Below are 17730 nucleotides of genomic sequence, written 5' to 3' on the forward strand. Positions count from 1 at the left end.
CAATGATACTGCAATCTCGGGTCAGAGGTGAATTTGGAATCGATGCAAAATAAATCCATACTCATCTTGAGGCACCAGAAAGGGAGGCGAACATGGTCAGTGAAAAGCGAACGATATTGCTGATGAGGCGACTGAGAAAGGTTTTAGCTTTTTCTATTCTGGAGAGACTCAAGAATTATATTAATATAGAGCTAGCCGGGAGAGAGAATGGAGGGGCTTTTGGCGGGTGTATTCTAAATACACACACATTAATTCTGGGTCCCCCCCAATCTCCCCAATACTCCATTCTCTCCACTTCCAACTTGCTCTTTTTCTTCTGTCTTTCACTCTCTCTCTCTCTCTCTCACTTTCTGACGCGGAACGATTTCTGCCAATACCATTCCATTAACCATCTAAGTTAAACGGCCGAAGCCAATATTACCATGAACAATTGATTTTTCAATCTTTGTTTATTGTTAACGTGCTGCTCGACAATCATAGTTTGCACCTTTGTACTCGGGATTTGAGGGATAACATCAAGCCCTGTTTTTTGTTTTGATGCGATTTTGATTCAGAATAATCATTTCACAATGTAATTTACACCGGAGTCAAAGCTGCTGATGTAATGTGTTTGCTCACTCAGTGTGACTAATAGCAATAATCAGGAATACAACCGTCTCAGAGGAATAACATACCCTTTATAAATCAAATGCCATCAGAATGGGTGAGCTCAGGGTGCCTGCCGGAGCTGTGGGTTCGAGTCTCCCTCACAGTAATGGAATATCCTGTCATCTTTCAAATAGAAGATATTTACTTTCTTGTTCTTACGCCAGTTGGAGTATTTGGTGAGCCATTGAGTCCAGTTCTTAATGTTGTAAATCGGTATTTGACACAACTGATCGAATCGACAATTTTTTACTTGCTATATGTTTAAAGCTTACTGATCAGTTTTAAACGTGAGGAAAGAAATTTCTTAAATCTTTGCTTTGTCGACCTTTTGTGAATTTCATGTATCTGCATTGACCATTTCGGATGAAATCCTGGCAATTCTAAAAGTTTATTTGTTGTACTGGGTAAATTGTTGTCAGCTGGACACAAGGACATTGGAAACAGGAGTTAAGTATGGCATACAGCACGAGCTGTAAGGCGTTCAGCATTACGATCAGATCGTGACTCATTTAATAGCGCACCAGCTCCCTTTTCCATTGGTTTACCAATAATCCATTACTCTGCTGTACTGTAAAACTCCGTTTAACCAAACCTTGTGTATTTTTCAATATCTCGGCATCCAGAGTTATGTTTCCAAGACAATTCCAGAGATCTCCGACCCTCGGAGTGAAAATAGCCTTAATCATCCCCAGTGACAATGTGTGGAAGTTGATTGTGAAACAGTGCCCATATGGCCTTTATTATTCCATGAGGTGAAAAATCCTGTCAATTCCTCTTTAAACGTCCTCTGAATCGTGTACGTTATAGTAATATCAGCTCTTATTCTTACCAACTGCTTTGATTGTGGACGCAACCAGCTCAAAATGTTCTCATATGATAACTCCATCAACACAGGACTAAACCTAATAATCCTTGCCTGAACCAACTCCCATTCAATAATATCACCTGTTATCTCAGTAGATCAATACTGTGTGTGATATTGCACATTGGCTCTCACCAGCGTCATATCAACACGCAGAAGACGATCGATTGTTCCTGCCAGTATCACTTTGCGGGCCGGACCTGTCCTGGAATATCACTGCTCAAAACTTCTCAGTTATTCATAACGAGGCAGCTAACTGCCATAGGAGGCTGCGCAATGTCAGACCTCTAACAATAAACAACATTAATCCGTTTTGCAACAACTTCAATCATTGTTTTGCTTTTCAACGATCTAAAATATTATTCCCTTCTGCCACGTTGTATGCCTCGCTGCCGAACTGAGTCTGTTCCTGTTTCTTTCACATAGTCTTCCCTGAAAGAATATGGATGAAGTTACAGCCTGTTGCCGGAGCTCATTGTGAAATGGAATGTATTGCTCTTATATTGAAAACATTTACAGTGCACCTGAGGGACTAACAACACGTTTATGTTAGTTGTAATCTAGGATGAGCAGTATCAATGTTTTGTTAAACAGTCCCCCTGCTAAATCTACATTTTGCAATTACTACAATTGGAGTTTCAGTTAGGTTTTTGGTTCTCTGACAAAGGAATTATATTTTGCGTGTTCCTTGTTTCGCAGACAGATTGAACAGTGCATGGCGTGGGAATGAGTGACATCCTCCTGGGATATTTGTCAGCACAAGATGAGATGAAACATAAATAAATAGAGAAAATGCTGGAAAAATTCACTGGCGGCATCTGTGGAGAGAGGAACCGATTAAACGTTTCCCGTCCGTGCGGCCCTCCTTCAGCTCTGGAAGAAGAGCCATACCAATACAAAACGCCAGTTCCGTTTCTTTTTCTACAGGTGCTGCTCGACCAGCTGAGTTTATCCAGTGTCCTCAGTTTTTACTTATGATTTCCAGCATCCACACTATTTTGCATTTAACTTGTGAGAGGAAACAGCATTCTTCTGAAAATTGGATGAATTCACTAAGGGAGATGGAGGCCAAGATGGGGAGCAGATTAAATACGTGATGTCAATCAATTGTGTTTTTTTTTCTTTCTTGCAAATTTATGATTATGTACTGGCTGTTAAATTAATACAATGAAATTGATCATATAGTCACGAATCAGAGTTTCTTTGAGGTTGAGAGAGGATAGCATTAAATCTTCTTTCCATGACTCTGATGTACATTTTTTTGTATTTATGATGCACTATTATCTTAATGTATTTTGCATGAAATCGAGAGTTGAAATGTTGATATATTTTAAGAGAGTTGAAGAAATCTTACTCAAGCTAGAATGTGAAGTGTGATTTTCATGAGTAATCTCGATAGACCGCGTATCATGAGATAATGATGGTTAAGTCTGCGCAAACAATAAATTATTGCTTGGTATCTTCATTAATTACTCGATTTGGTGGACTTTCATCTGAAACATATGTGCTCTGTATTTTTTGCTTTTAAGTAATGGAATGGATTTGAACAAGAGAAAAAAGCAAGTTAACAAATAGAGACTGTGATCATCTCTCGAAATGTTAAACTTTTCACAAACGTTTCTAAATGAACAAAAATAAATTCACGCCGAAATTTACAGGCAGGTAGCATTTATGATTGGATGCTCGCTCACATGATAACAATGAGTCAGATGTGAAACGGAGCAATACAAGAACGATGTTAGAGGTATAGAGGGATCAACGGGAGATAACAAACGAAAAGTAATGAGGGAGATGAAAGAGAGAGAAACAGACGATGCAAGTGAAAGAGAGATAGATTTGGAGATAGAGAGGACGAGAGGGGCGGCGTGGGGTGGGGGTGTTGGAGGGGGTTGCGGGGGGTGGGGAATACAAGTGGGGTGTAAATGAGATAAAATACGGTGTGAGTAACTTATGGTGATGAACTTCTCAAGTCTCTTGAACGATTTGTGAGGTAAACTGAGATGAGGACATCTGAAATATGTTGCAGTTTCGTTTAGTTTCACTGCTACACTCATTTGTTATGTGTTTACCTCATTCGGTGAATGTTCTTTTTCTGGATATATGAGCAGAGTGAACAGGCATTATTGAATAATTTCTTTCACTTTCACTAATGGTGATATATTATTAGATAATGCTCTGAAAATATGTATTTGCACAATTTCATCAAGGACGATGTGCAATATCTTCATTCTGTCCGTTTCTCATTTGTAAGCAATGGAACGTGAAAGATAAATTTCTTGAACGTAGTTCAGGACCATCCTCCTCTTCGCCAACAACAATTATATTAGTTATCAATGGTTAAAAATAATAATTGAGTTGTGTATATAGATGATACGTGTATTAGAATTCGCCTCATGTTTTTATTCCATATCAATCTTAGAATCTCAGTCTGTTATTGCATTGCACTGAATCCTCTATCTTCTCATCTAACACTTAGGTATACCCACTTTCCAAAACCAATTGCCCAGGCCTCCAAATCCGATCTTAGATGTCTCCCTCCCAATTTCACGGCGGGGTTCAGTTTTTGTATGAATCTCCCCAGCAATTCCCACACTCAATGTCGCTTCCTCATTCTCTTTGTGTGAGCCAAGTTTAGCTTGCATAACCCTGAACAACTAATCAGTTGCTCTCAGTATGTACCCAAATTTTCTTCATCAGCATGGAACGCAAGGCTGGTTTAAACAAACAATGTCCCTGCTTCCTCAATGACATTCACTCCTAGGCAATGGTTCGACGACCTCAATTGTCCTTTTCACTGCATCCAGTGGGCAATGTATTCAAATTAATGACTAATACATCTCCAATACGATTTGACAATAAATTGAAAAAAAAAATCCTCTGCTCAAAAACATTTCATAAACATTCCTTTTAGGATGCAACAGGAAAGGCATCTTATAACCTGAAAGACTGTGATTTTGCTTTCATGGCGGATCATTGTTTATGTGTTTCATTACTTTTCTCTGTTCCAGTTAACGTGCTAACGATTCTGATTTTATTCAGAGGAAAGTGTGGTCTGTCGAAATGTATCAACCGCTACCTGTTGGGCATGGCAATGGGCGATCTGCTGGTCATCATCACTGATCCTATGTTAAGAGGGATATTTCCAAGCTACTTCCCAGGTTCATTTATGGACATTACTCCAGTTTGCTGCCTCAATAACTTCCTGCTTTTTGCAGCCACGACTCTTTCTGTATGGCTAACAGTGATGTTCACCTTTGATCGTTTTGTGGCAATTTGTTGTGAGAAGCTGAAAACAAAATATTGTACCCCGAAAACGGCAGCTGTGGTTCTAGCAACAGTGAGTGTGCTAGGCTCCTTAGAGTGTACCCCTTGGTTCTTCGCAACTGAAGCTGTATATATAATTGATAACGTTCCCTGGTATTGTACCATTAAATCTAGCCTCATTAATTCCACTGCTTGGGCAGCATATGAGTTGTTTCACCGCATTTTGTCTCCTTGTGTCCCGTTTTTTCTAATTTCGATTCTCAACCTTCTGATTGTCAGATGCATTTTAGTGACCAGCAGAGTCCGGAGGGGTCTCCAGGGCCTCAGCAGTGGCGAGAACCGCAAGGATCCAGAGATGGATCATAGAAGAAAAGCTATCATTTTACTGTTCAGCATAACAGGCAGTTTTTTAATGTTATGGGTGACACAGTTTGTATTTTATGTTTATCAGCGAATTACAGATCAATATGCTGTTTCTGCCACTGACCCCCTTTATATCACGGAAAGTACAGGAATGATGCTGCAGCTTCTCAGTACATGCACCAACACGTGTATTTACGCTGTGACACAGGCGAAATTCAGAGTGGAGTTTAAGAAACTGTTGATATACCCATTCAAACTGCTTGTTAGATTATTTAAATATATGACCGAGACCTTGGATTTGAAGCATGAGAAATAAATGCCATTTGAAACACTAACGCCTTCAGCCTTCATTTTTAAATTGGCATTGCAAAGGCGCAAACATCTTCGTTGAGCTTATCCTAAGACTCTTGTTGAAATTTAAAACTCCGAAGAGAAGTCTTCAAAGTGTCCCTGCAGCGCTTCCTTTGTCTCCGATGAGAGCGCACCCCAGCCTCAAATCCTCCATAGAAATGTCATTTGGTTAACTATTTTAAAGCATTTTGGTTGCATAAACTGGGTGGGACAGCTGTGTCTCTGGTGAAAGACTGAATGCTTGACGTGTCAGTTCAATGTCTTGTATTCTGCCCTGTCATCTGAGCTGCTGAGCTTTCCTCAGGCAGCTCAACTAAAAATGATTGCGCTTTATGACATGGTGTTTGTTGCACAATCAGATTTTCAAACTTTTTGCAAAGTTGACAGTCCTATTGCAGTGTGGACTTTCACTTAGGTAAGCGGGCAGATTTCTCTTCACTTCCAGGTTCATTTCAGGAGGCCTCCAAAGGTTACACTTTTTATGTGTGATTTAAATTCTTGCACGTTCCTCATTATCGACAGTGCGATTGAGTGCGCTGCCGAGATAAGTGAAGCCCTCCATTGCAAACAGCTTGTGAGCATAGAATGAAACATTGCGCCCTGGTACATTACTTCATTTTTCGTCATGATGATCATGAGGTACAAGTTGTTGCATGATTGGTGGGCAAGTCTGTGCTTCCTGCATTCCCAGCTCTGAACTGGTAACACGCACACAGTCATCTGAAAACACAAAGTGATGAAGAATATTCTTAGACACTTTGTTCATTGCCTGCAGTAGTCACAGGATGGTGAGATTTCATGTTGTGCAATATTTCATTCCAATGTCAGCATCGCCATAATGGAGGGCATTGTAGAGAATGGGGAGAAAAAAGAAAACATGCTGAAGAGAGTCGATTCCAGCACACAGCGCTGTTTAACTCCATTAGTGACCGGAAACGGGTGAGAAGACTCACCGTCATCCAGGGAAGGTGTGAGCTTGGCGTCGTGGAACGGTTGAACCAGTGTGATGAATTTCTCAGGGCATCAGAATGTTTTTCTGACCTTCTAAAGCCTCTCCAGGTTGACCTGTGTCAGGTATTCATAAGTTGCTTAGAAGCCAGAACCTTGTTCTTGACATTTCTAACTCGAAGAGTTTAAGCTGCCTTACTTCAAGAGCCATGTCAGTGATTCTAGGACTATTGATTGAACTGCAGTCTCCACTGGCAGCAGATCCTGGTCGACGCGTTGCACTAAGAAGATCAGAACGATTATGGCGAAGGTTTTCCGAGAGAGGAAGTGGCGTGAGATTTCACTATGATTGTTTGATGGTTGGCGGGTTGCATTCCATTTGTGCAGCTTGGCAATGAGGTACCTTGTATTTTTCTGGAGCATTCCCTATCTACCTCATAGGATGAAATATTTTAATTAGGCTATTAACGAGGCATTTGCATCCAGCCATTTAGACAAACCTTGGGACATCATCAGCTTCTTTACGTTTAACTATAGACAGAAGACTGACAGTTTTATTCGTTTTCTGTTTGTTGGAAGCTTTATCAAGAGAACGGTTAATGGAAAACCTATCTCTTCATTGCTGTATGAAAGCTGAATGAGAATGTTTATTATTGGGTTCCGCCCATCGTTGTAGATTGTGTTTTTGTTCTTTCTATGGTTCTGGCACATAGGCGCAGAGGACTGCTGACAAATTAACCAAGGCTTGTGCCTTCAAGCAGTTTTCGAGCATCACATGAACTGTTCTATCTTGTATTGTCGGCAAATTAGGAAATTTATTCGCTCTTCTGATTGAATCATTCGTCTTACATCTTTCAGAGCTTGCAACCTTCAATCCTGCAGAGGTTTGAGGAGGCTACGTGCTTAGATAAAGTGGACATGTGATTGAGCAAATCACAGTGAAGGTAATGATTCTCTTCCATTAGTTATTGGATCCGCTCATAATTTTCATTATTCAAATGTTGATTCATACGAACGGTAAGACAAAGGTCATGTACAGCACTGGAAACACTGCAGTCCTGAATGTCGCTCACTTCTCCTCAATTCGCTGTCACATTTTCACTGGTTAATTGCGACTCAGATGTTCTCTGAGAAAGATTCCTTCTTGCCTGCCTTTTTCAAACTTGAGACTTTGCGAAACTTGTGCACTTTAAGATCTGGCAATGTCAATGTGTGAGCCAAAAATGTCTATGTTTGAAAGGATAAGACAGTGGTCAGGCCAACAACCAACGCCTCACATGGCATCATTATCCGAAGACCCTACCTGCCCTGTGCCTCGTTATGATATGGTCCATTAAATGCCAGTGCTCAGAGCTGGGGTGCACCCAATGTCCAGTGTTCCAATTGGAGTGGCGGAAAACCGTGTTGGTGATTAAAAGGCCATGTTCTTCACCCATCTGCAGCACGGCAAACTTCCAATGGCAAGTTTCTTGTGAGCCCTTCCGATAAGACCTAGTAGCAGAAAGACCATATGACATAGGAGAAGAAATTAGGCCTATCGGCCTATCGAGTCTGCTCCGCCATTCAATCATGGCTGATAAGTTTCTCAACACCTTTCTCCCGCCTTCTCCGCATAACATTTTATAACCTTAGCAATGAAGAACCCATCTATCTCCGTCTCAAATACACTCAATGACATGGCCTCCACAGCCTTCTGTGGCAAGGAATTACATAGATTCACCACTCTCTGACTAAAGAAGTTTCTCCTCATCTCTGTTCTAAAAGGTCTTCCCTGTTCTCTGAGGTTGTGCCCTCGGGTCCTAGTATCTCCTACTAACGGAAACATCTTCCCCACCTCCACTCTATTCAGGCCTTTCAGGATTCTGTAAGTTTCAATCAGATCCCCCCTCATCCTTCCGCAGTCCATCGACTATAGACACAGAGTCCTCAAACGTTCGTCAGATGTTAATCCTTTCAATGCTGGGATCATTCTCGTTAACCTCCTCTGGACCCTCTCCAGGGCCAGAACATCCTTCCTGAGATACGGGGCCCAGAATTGCTCACAATATTCTAAATGTGGTCTGACCAGACCCTTATAAATCCTCAGCATCACATCCCTCCTTTTATATTCTAGTCCTCTCGAAATAAATGTCAACATTGCATTTGCCTTCCAAACTATCGACTCAACCTGCAATTTAACCTTAAGAGACTCCTGGACTAGGACTCCCAAATCCCTTTGCACTCCAGGTTTCCGAACTCCCTACCCATTTAGAAAATAGTCTATGCCTCTATTCTTCCTACCAAAGTGCATGACCTCACACTTCCCCACGTTGTTTTCCATCTGCCACTACTTTTCCCATTCTCCTAACATGTCCAAGTCCTTCTGCAGCCTCCCCGCCTCCTCAATACCACCTCTCCCGCCACCTATCTTTGTATCATCTGCAACCCTAGCCAGGATGCCCTCAGCTCCTTCATCTAGATCATTAATGTATAAAGTGAAAAGTTGTGGTCCCAACACTGACCCCTGCGGAACTCTACTGGTCACCGGCCGCCATCCTGAGAAGGACCCCCTTATCCCCACTCTGTGCCTCCTGCCAGACAGCCAATCTTCTATCCATGCTAACATCTTGCCTCTAACACCATGGGCTCCTATCTTACTCAGCAGCCTCCTGCGTGGCACTTTGTCAAAGGTCTTCTGAAGGTCCAAGTAGATAACATCCATTGGCTCTCCTCTGTCTAACCTACTCGTTACCTCCTCAAAGACTTCTAACAGATTTGTCAGGCATGACCTCCCCTTGTTGAAACCATGCTGACTTTGCCCGATTTTACCATGCACTTCAAAGCATTCTGAAATCTCATCCTTAACAATTCACTTTAAAATCTTTCCAACGACCGACATCAGGCTAATCGGCCTGTAATTTCCCATCTTTTGCCTCACTCCCTTCTTAAACAGGGGGGCTACATTCGAGATTTTCCAGTCCTCTGGGACCCTCCCTGACTCCAGTGATTCCTGAATGATCACCACTAACGCCTCCACTATCTCTTCAGATATCTCCTGCCAAACTCTGGCGTTGTAATCATCTGGTCCAGGTGATTTATCCAACATCAGACATTTTAGTTTTCCTAGCACCTTCTCCTTGCTAATGGCCACCACACTCACCTCTGCCTCCAAACTCTCTTGAAATTTGGGGATGTCACTCGTTTCTTCCACTGTGAAGACTGACGCATATCACCTATTCAGTTCCTCCGCCATTTCTTTGTTCCCCACTAGTACTTCTTCAGCGTCATTCCCCTTTGGACATAAGTCCCGTTCCTGCCCAGGTGTAACCTTTCTGTTTGTACTTGTCCCATCTCCCCCAGAAACGTTCCCCATGTGCCAGGAACCTGGATCTCTCCCCCTCACATCATCGCTTCAGCCTCCTGTTCATCCGATATATCCTACTATTTCTACTCTGACTAGCACGTGACACTGGCAGTAACAATGCGATCAATACCATTGAGGTCCTACTTTTCAACTTACTTCCTAACGACCTATATTCTCTTTTTAGAACCACGATCCTTTTTACCTGTGTCGTTTGTACCAATGTGTATCACGACCACTGGCTGTTCACCCTCACTTTTCAGATTGTCCTGAAGCTGCTCTGAGATATCTTTCGCCCGAGCACCAGTGAGGCAACATACCATCTTGGAGTCTCGTTTGCGGCCACAGAAACGATGATCTATTACCCTTACAATTGAATCCCTTATAAATATCGCACTCCCAAAAATGTTTACTTCTCCCTTGTGCAGCAGAGCCAAGCACAGTACAACGAATTTGGCTGTTGCTGCTTTCACCAGAGAGGCCGTTCCTCTTAACAGTATCCAAAGGGGTATATCTGTTTTAAAAAGGAATCACAACTGGAGATCCCTGCAATGCCCGCCTAGTCCTTTTTCTCTGCCTTGTGGTCACCCATTCCATTCCTGCTTGTGTACCTTTAGCCTGCGGTGTGACCACCTCTCTATATCCACGATACTCCCCACCACGCGTGTGTTCCACAGTGTCCCCAGCCGCCGTTCCAGCTTCAGAACCCGGGCTTCCAGGAGCTGCAGTTGGAGACACTTCCCACACACATGCAGGCTCCGGGCATTGGAAATATTCCCTGCTTCCCAAATTAACTCAGTCTCTATAGGAATTCATTGAGGAGAATTTCACTCCGGTTACAGAGGCAGAGGTCAGACAGTACAGCAATGGTTTGCAGAGATTGTCACTCAGGTTACAGAGCCTGCTGCCGGCAAAAATAGTAATTGATTGGGGAGACGGTCACACAGGTAACAGAGCCTGGGCGAGTCAGTAGACTAATTGATTGGGGAGACGGTCACTCAGGTAACAGAGCCTGGGCGAGTCACTAGATTAATTGAATGGGGAGAAGGTCACTCAGGTAACAGAGCCTGGGCGAGTCAGTAGAATAAGTAATTGGAAGTCCGAAACTCAGGCTGCAGGACCAGTGGCCCTATTAGCGCAACAAATAATTGGGGAGACTGTCAATCAAGCTGCAGAGCCGGGGGCCAGTCGGCATATTATTTGGTTGAGAAGATTCTCACTCACGTTACAGGACCAGGGGACAGTCAGTATATTAATTGACTGACGAGGCTGGTTACAGAACCGGAGGCCTGTCAGTACAGTAATGAAATTAGGGAGAATGTCAGAGAGGTTACAGCGCCAGGGCCTGACACTCTAGGAATTGATTGAAGAGACTGTAATATCGTAATAGAGTGTTGTGATTGTCAGCATCTTTGCAGAGACATGGTCCTGTCACTATTTTAAAAGAGTGGAGAGACACTCAGCATATTTTGAACATGGGGTCTCTCACAATCGTAATAGAGTGGAGAGACTGCCAGAATGTTTACAGAGCTGGATTTTGACACTATCTTAACAGAATGGGGTGACTATCAGGGTGTTTACAGAGCCCGGGGACTGTCACTATAGCAACAGAGTGGGGAGACTGACAGTATTCTGACAAAGCCAGGGCCCTATCACTAACATAATGGAGAGGGCAGACCATAAGGCTCATTGGAGAGCCCGGGGCTGGCTAAATAATTGAATGGGGAAACTATCAGATATCACAGGGACAGGGGCCTGTCACTGTGATAATAGACAGGAGAGCCAGTCCGGATGTTTCCAGACCCGGGTTCTGCCACTGTTGGAATTGATTGAATAGACTGTCAGTAAATTTACAGATACGGGGGCCTGTCAGTACAGTAATTGAATATTGGGACTGTCAGATTGTTTACAGAGCAGGGGGCCTCTCAATGTTGTCAGAGACAGGGCCGAATGTCAAAATGTGTACAGAGCAGGGGGCTTGCCACTAAATGAATAGAGTGGGCAGACTCTGAGAATGTTTACAGAGCTGAGGGCCTGTCACTGTAGTAATAAACTTCGGACTCTGCCAATACATTTACAAACCTGGGGGCCAGTTACTATACTGATAACCTGCGGAAATTGCCATATTATCTACAGTGCCGTTTGTCTGTGAGTATATTAATAGAGTGGGAAGATGCCCAATAGTTTTACAGAGCCGGGGGCTATCACGATAGGAACAGAGTTGGTAGACTGTCGTGTGTTTCCAGAGCAGGGGAATTGTCACTATATTAATATAGCAGGGAGACCGTCAGTATATTTACAGAACAAGGGTCAATCTATAGGGAGAGGCTGCGTAGGCTGTTAATATGTTTACAGACCCGGGGACCTGTCTCTATACTAAGAGAGTGGTGAGAATGTCAGTATCTTCATAGAGCTGGGGGCTGTCACGATTGTAATAGAGAGGGGAGACTTTCACTATGATTAAAGGGCCGGGGACCTGTCAATATATTAATAGAGAGGCTGGACTGTCGGTAAGTTGATAGAACTGGGCTTCTTGCTCTACAGTAATAGAGTGGGCAGGCTGTTAAAATGTTTACAGAGCCTGAGCCTGCCACAATAATTATAGAGTGGGGGAAACAGTCAGTATTTTTACAGAGCTGGTCGCAAGTTATTGCAGTAATACAGTGGGGAGACTCTCAGTATGTTTACAGACCCAGGGGCCGTCACCATCTTAAGAGAGTGGGGAGACAGTCAGCATTCTTAGAGCTGCTAGCCTGTCAATATACTAATAGAGAGGCTGGCCTGTCGGTACTTTGATAGAAAGGGGGTTCTTTCACTTCAGTAATAGAGTGGGGAGACTGTCACTATGTTTACAGAGCCGTGGCCTGTCTTTATACCAATAAAGTGGGACACTTTCAGTAATTTCCGAGAGCCAGTGGGTGTCAGGAAAGTAAAAGATGGGAGAGTTTGTCAATATGTTCACAAAGCCGAGGGACTGTCACTACCCTAATAGTGTTGGGAAACGGAATGTTTAGAGAGGCAGCAGCCTCTGACTATTGTGATATACTGGGGTGACTGTCAGTATGTTTAAAGCGCCTGCTGCCTGTCAGTATAGTAATAGCGTGGACAGATTGTTAATGTTTTGAAAGACCTGCGGCCCTGTCACTATAGCAATATCTTGGGGGGAGGCATGGGGTTAGGGGTGAAGTAGGGGAGCCCTCACTGTCTTTACAGAGCCAGGGGCTTGTCACCATTTTAAAGTGTGGATAGATTGCTAGTACGTTGACAGAGCGTGGGGCGTTTCTCTACAGGAATACAGTGGTGCACTCTCTGCATTTTAACAGAGCCAGCGCCCTGTTGCCACAGAAATAGATTTTGGAGACTGACAGGGCGTTTTCAGAGTAGAATGTCTGTCATTATATTACATTATATGAATAGATTGTGGAGGTTATCTGTATGTTTACAGGTCAGTGGCCTGCCCCAAATTAATCGCATGGGGACACTGTAAGTTTCTTTAGAGTGCCTAGGGTCTGTCACTATAGTAATAGATTGGGGAGCCTCTCTGTATGTTTTACGAGCTGAGGGGCTGTCAATAAATTAAGAAAGAGGATAGACTGTCACGATTTTTACAGAACCCGTATTCTGTCACTATAGTAATATCTGGGAGAGAGTGTCATTATATTTAAAGAGAGAGTGACCCATCAAAGGGGCAATAGACTGGGCAGACTGTCAGTATGTTTACAGAGCCGGGAGGCTGTCTCTATATTTATAGACTGGGAGACTGTCAGTGTGTTTACAGAGCCGGGAGGCTGCCTCTCTATTTATAGACTGGGAGACTGTCAGCATGCTTAAAGAGCCAGGGGCATCTCGCTATAGTAATAGATTGGGATGACTGTCGGTATGTTTACAGGGCCGGGGCCCTCTCACTATAGTAATAGATTGGGATGACAGTCGGTGTTTTTACATGGCCGGGGCCTTCTCACTATTGTAATAGGTTGGGCTGACTGTCAGAAAGTTTACAGAGCAGGGATCCTCTTAATATAGTTACATACTGGGGAGAATGTCACTACGCTTATCGAGCTGTGGACCTGTCATTAGCTTAGTAGCGAGGAGGGTCTCTCAGTATCTTTACAGGGCAGGGAGCCTCGTATTATAGTTGCATACTTGGGGGGTGTGGAGAAATTGTCCATGTGCTAATCGAGCTGTGGGCCTGTCAGTAGCTTAGTAGCGAGGAGGGACTGTCAGTATGTTTACAGAGCCGGCGGCCTCTCACTGCACTAAGCGATTTGAATGACTGTCAGTGTGTTTCCAGAGATGGAGGTTCACCCCCGGCTTCTTCCTCTTCACCCTGCAAATTCCCGCAAACCTCTTGCTGCTTTAATTGACATCAGAGAAATATATTTGCTGTATTTCCGACAGCAGCCATTACGCATCAAGATGACGCCGTCGCCTTAATGTGTTTGGCTGCTTTGTTTATGGGTTAAGGTTTTTTTCTTTCTTTGAAAAGTATTAGCGGGAATCAAAAACGTAGGAGGAGGCGATATACCCCGTTGTTTCTTTGATTTCCAAACTCCATGAAACACTCCTGCAGCCCGGCACCACGTAACAAGCTCACAGCCCTTCCATCACTTCTGTCCCTCCTCTCCGCCTACTGTTAACAACTCTGCATCCACTAAAGCTCGTCATTCCCCCTTATCCCCGTTCCACACCCATTGAAACTCTTTGCAAACATTTGATTACCCTTTGCCACCCAGTGAATAACTACCCATCCCTCTGCTCGCCCTCCTCCACCACCAAAAACTGTTGCGAACGCTCTAGTCGCCTTTCCCCACGCAGTGAATCTTCTCCCAATCCTCTGACCGCCCGTTGGCGCCCTCTATAATCCAACCTAACAATTGGATTGTTCTCTTGTTCTTCCCCAGGCACTGAAACTCTTCCCAAACCTCTGATCGCCCCTTGGCGCCCTTTAAAATCCATTCTAACAATTGGATTGTTTTTCTCCAACCACTGAAACTTTTCCTAACCGTCTGAACGCCCTTCAGCACCCACTAAAACTCATCCCAACCCTCCGATCCCTCATCCCCACACACTGTTAATCTTCCAAATACCCTGATCATCCTTCCCCACTCATTGACATTATTCCCAACCATCGGATCGCTCTTCCCCACCCACTGAAACTCGTCCAAACCCTCTGATAACACTTCGCCACTCACACCATCTATTTCTAACAGTCTGATCCCACTACACCTCCTACTGAAACGATTCCCCACAAACTGAATCGACCTTCCCATACTTTGACCTCTTCACCACACTCTGACCAACATCCTCGTCCCTGAAACTCTTTCCCATCTGCAGAACCTGTATCTGTACTGTAGTTGTTATCTAGATTTCCTGACACGAGCAAGGTTTCTGTCTCGAAAGTGTCTAGAACTTTAGTCTGCACGGAGCGTGGATCGCTCAGCTGGTAGATACTCAGATTTGCAAACTGAAGGCCCAGTGCTTCAAGTTCCGTGTGAGTGCTGCCTTCGGCAAAACTCGGTCAATTCCCATGAAACCATGAAAAGTGAGGAATGTCCGCTCAATTTCCCTGCTCCTTCAATGGAACTAAATGAGATGTTATTATAACCTGCAAATAATGTGCATCCTACCGGAATTTCAGCAGCCACAACCGTTGTTATTCTTGAATAACAAGGGGGTCAAAGATTATTGGGGTAGGCAGAATGAGAACATGAGGCCAGAATCAGATCAACCATGATGTCATCAAATCGGACAGCAGGATAAAGGGGCCGAATGTCCTTATCCTGCTAATAATTTCCAAGCCACTACATCCTTCCCAATTCGTTCAGCCGCTGAAATCCCCTATCACAACGTTACCCAACTCCTAAAGCAATTCCCAAACCCCGATTTACTTTCCATGTCCCCTTCTCCGCCTGTACTCATGCTCTACACCCTGATGTTTGTGAGATATCTTGCTCCGTAAATGGCCAGAGTGCTGACATTCCGAGGCACCTGCCTTATATCGGTCCTGTTCTGGAAGTGCTATTCATAACATTCAGATATTCCCCACATTGACTTCCACTTCCCATCCCGTATGGTTCCTACCTTTTCCACCAGCTCCATTCCGTTCCCAAGCACCTTGTCCTGGGACACGTTGGTCCAAAAGAGAAACAAGACAGGAAATGAAACAGTGATCAATGCAGTAAGTTTTATTTCGGCGTACATCCCATTATTCAAAAAGCAGCAATACAGGGTCAGGGGTCGGTGGACTGTAACAATCAAACAGAGCCTGCTTCCCAGGGACGAAGATTTCATTCAGCAAGAACATGGAGAGCTCGGGCTGCCGGATATTACTGGGTATTACTTTGCTTTTGCGCAGCATTGAAACCAAGTGTCTTTAAAGAGGACCTCCTGCTGTGGGGCACAGGGAAACTTTTGAGGTCTTCCTCCTCTCTCATGGCAGGCCAACCACTGTTCTATAATCCAAAATGAATAACTAATTGAGTGATCGTTGTGAACCCAGAGAGAGCGAGACTGATGGCAAAACACGATGCTGAGTTTCTCAGTGTTATTGGGAATGACTTTGAATCAAACCCCAAACTAAACACTTTTATATTTATTTAAAATGCACACTTCCCTCCCTCTCATCGACATCTACAGGTCAAGCTTCGACCTGAATGGCAGTCCAAGGGTGTTTCTCTAAATGGACACTATTACACCCACATTCTGTGAACAGAGATAGTGAAATAAAAGGTCTGACATTTCTATCTAAACCTTTTCCTGTCAGGCAAAGTGTTCAAAGGGTTTCATAGACCCTGGATAGTTTCTGTTAAACCGAAACTGTTATATATGTATCAATGTGGCCAATCAGCATTCAACAAACTCTCTCAAATAAAGCAGGAAATTTGATACGCTGAGAAGTTTCTGGTCATGTTGGTTGGGAGTGCGATGCTGATCGAAGGGTCACGGAGAACTGCAAGGTTTTCAATAATTGATCAGGTATGCTCTGGCCCATGATGAGTTAGACAGGAGCTCGTTTTAATGTTTCACCCAAAGCATTACACATTCAACAGTGCAGCACACTCCCAGTGGGGGGATGGATTTGCTGAGTGGGAAATCAACCCACTATCTGTTCACTCTGTTCCCGGCAGATGCAGAGTGACAATGGATCAATTAGCCACTTGTATTACAGACATAATTTGTTTTCCCAGACACCAACCACTGTGAACGCTGCAGTATTCATTGAATTAAATGAACCTGTCTGAAACCATTTTAATCTCCCTCCATTTCCTCGTTATGGAAATCCGACTGATGTCTCGGGAGTGTTATCACAATCATTTCCAGTTTTCCTCCGTTTTCCTCATTTTTCACCTGGGAGACGGACAGTGAGCGTTCGTGAAATTGACTGAGGGAGCAGAACTGAGGGAACTTCCGATCCTGTCCTCCCACAATTTTATGCTCTCATACTTTTCAGCAGGTAGCAGTGATCGTGAGCAGCTACTGGTGGTTACCACTATGTGGTGCGTTGGGACTGAGACCAACTGCAGAGTTTCCCAATCAAATGACTTGTCCGGATGTGATCAACCGACTCGGAGCTGCCCTTTCATTGCTGCTCTGCTTAGAACAGCTCCCAACACCGACAATTCCGTCTAGCTGCTAAGCTAGTGAATGGACATTCAGTGAATTAACCTGTAGAACTAGTTAATGTTAAAACTTACAGTCTCACAAACAAACAGCTTAACACAGCAGATTAAAACACGATTCTCAAATCGAATAACTTAGTTTAAAAATAAAAATATCCGATCATTGGCTTCTGAATGATCGGATAGATTTACAAGTATATACCTTTGCGTGATACAGGGAATACCCTTCCGGCAATAGTACTGTGCTGCGCCATGATTAGAACTGCTATCAGCAAGATAAGAGGTTTCTCCATCTTCGGTGGATTTCCTCAGAGTTAGTATCAGGATGCTGGAGT

The sequence above is a fragment of the Cetorhinus maximus genome, unplaced genomic scaffold (assembly GCF_964194155.1).
Source record: "Cetorhinus maximus unplaced genomic scaffold, sCetMax3.hap1.1 HAP1_SCAFFOLD_130, whole genome shotgun sequence".
Taxonomy (NCBI): domain Eukaryota; kingdom Metazoa; phylum Chordata; class Chondrichthyes; order Lamniformes; family Cetorhinidae; genus Cetorhinus; species Cetorhinus maximus.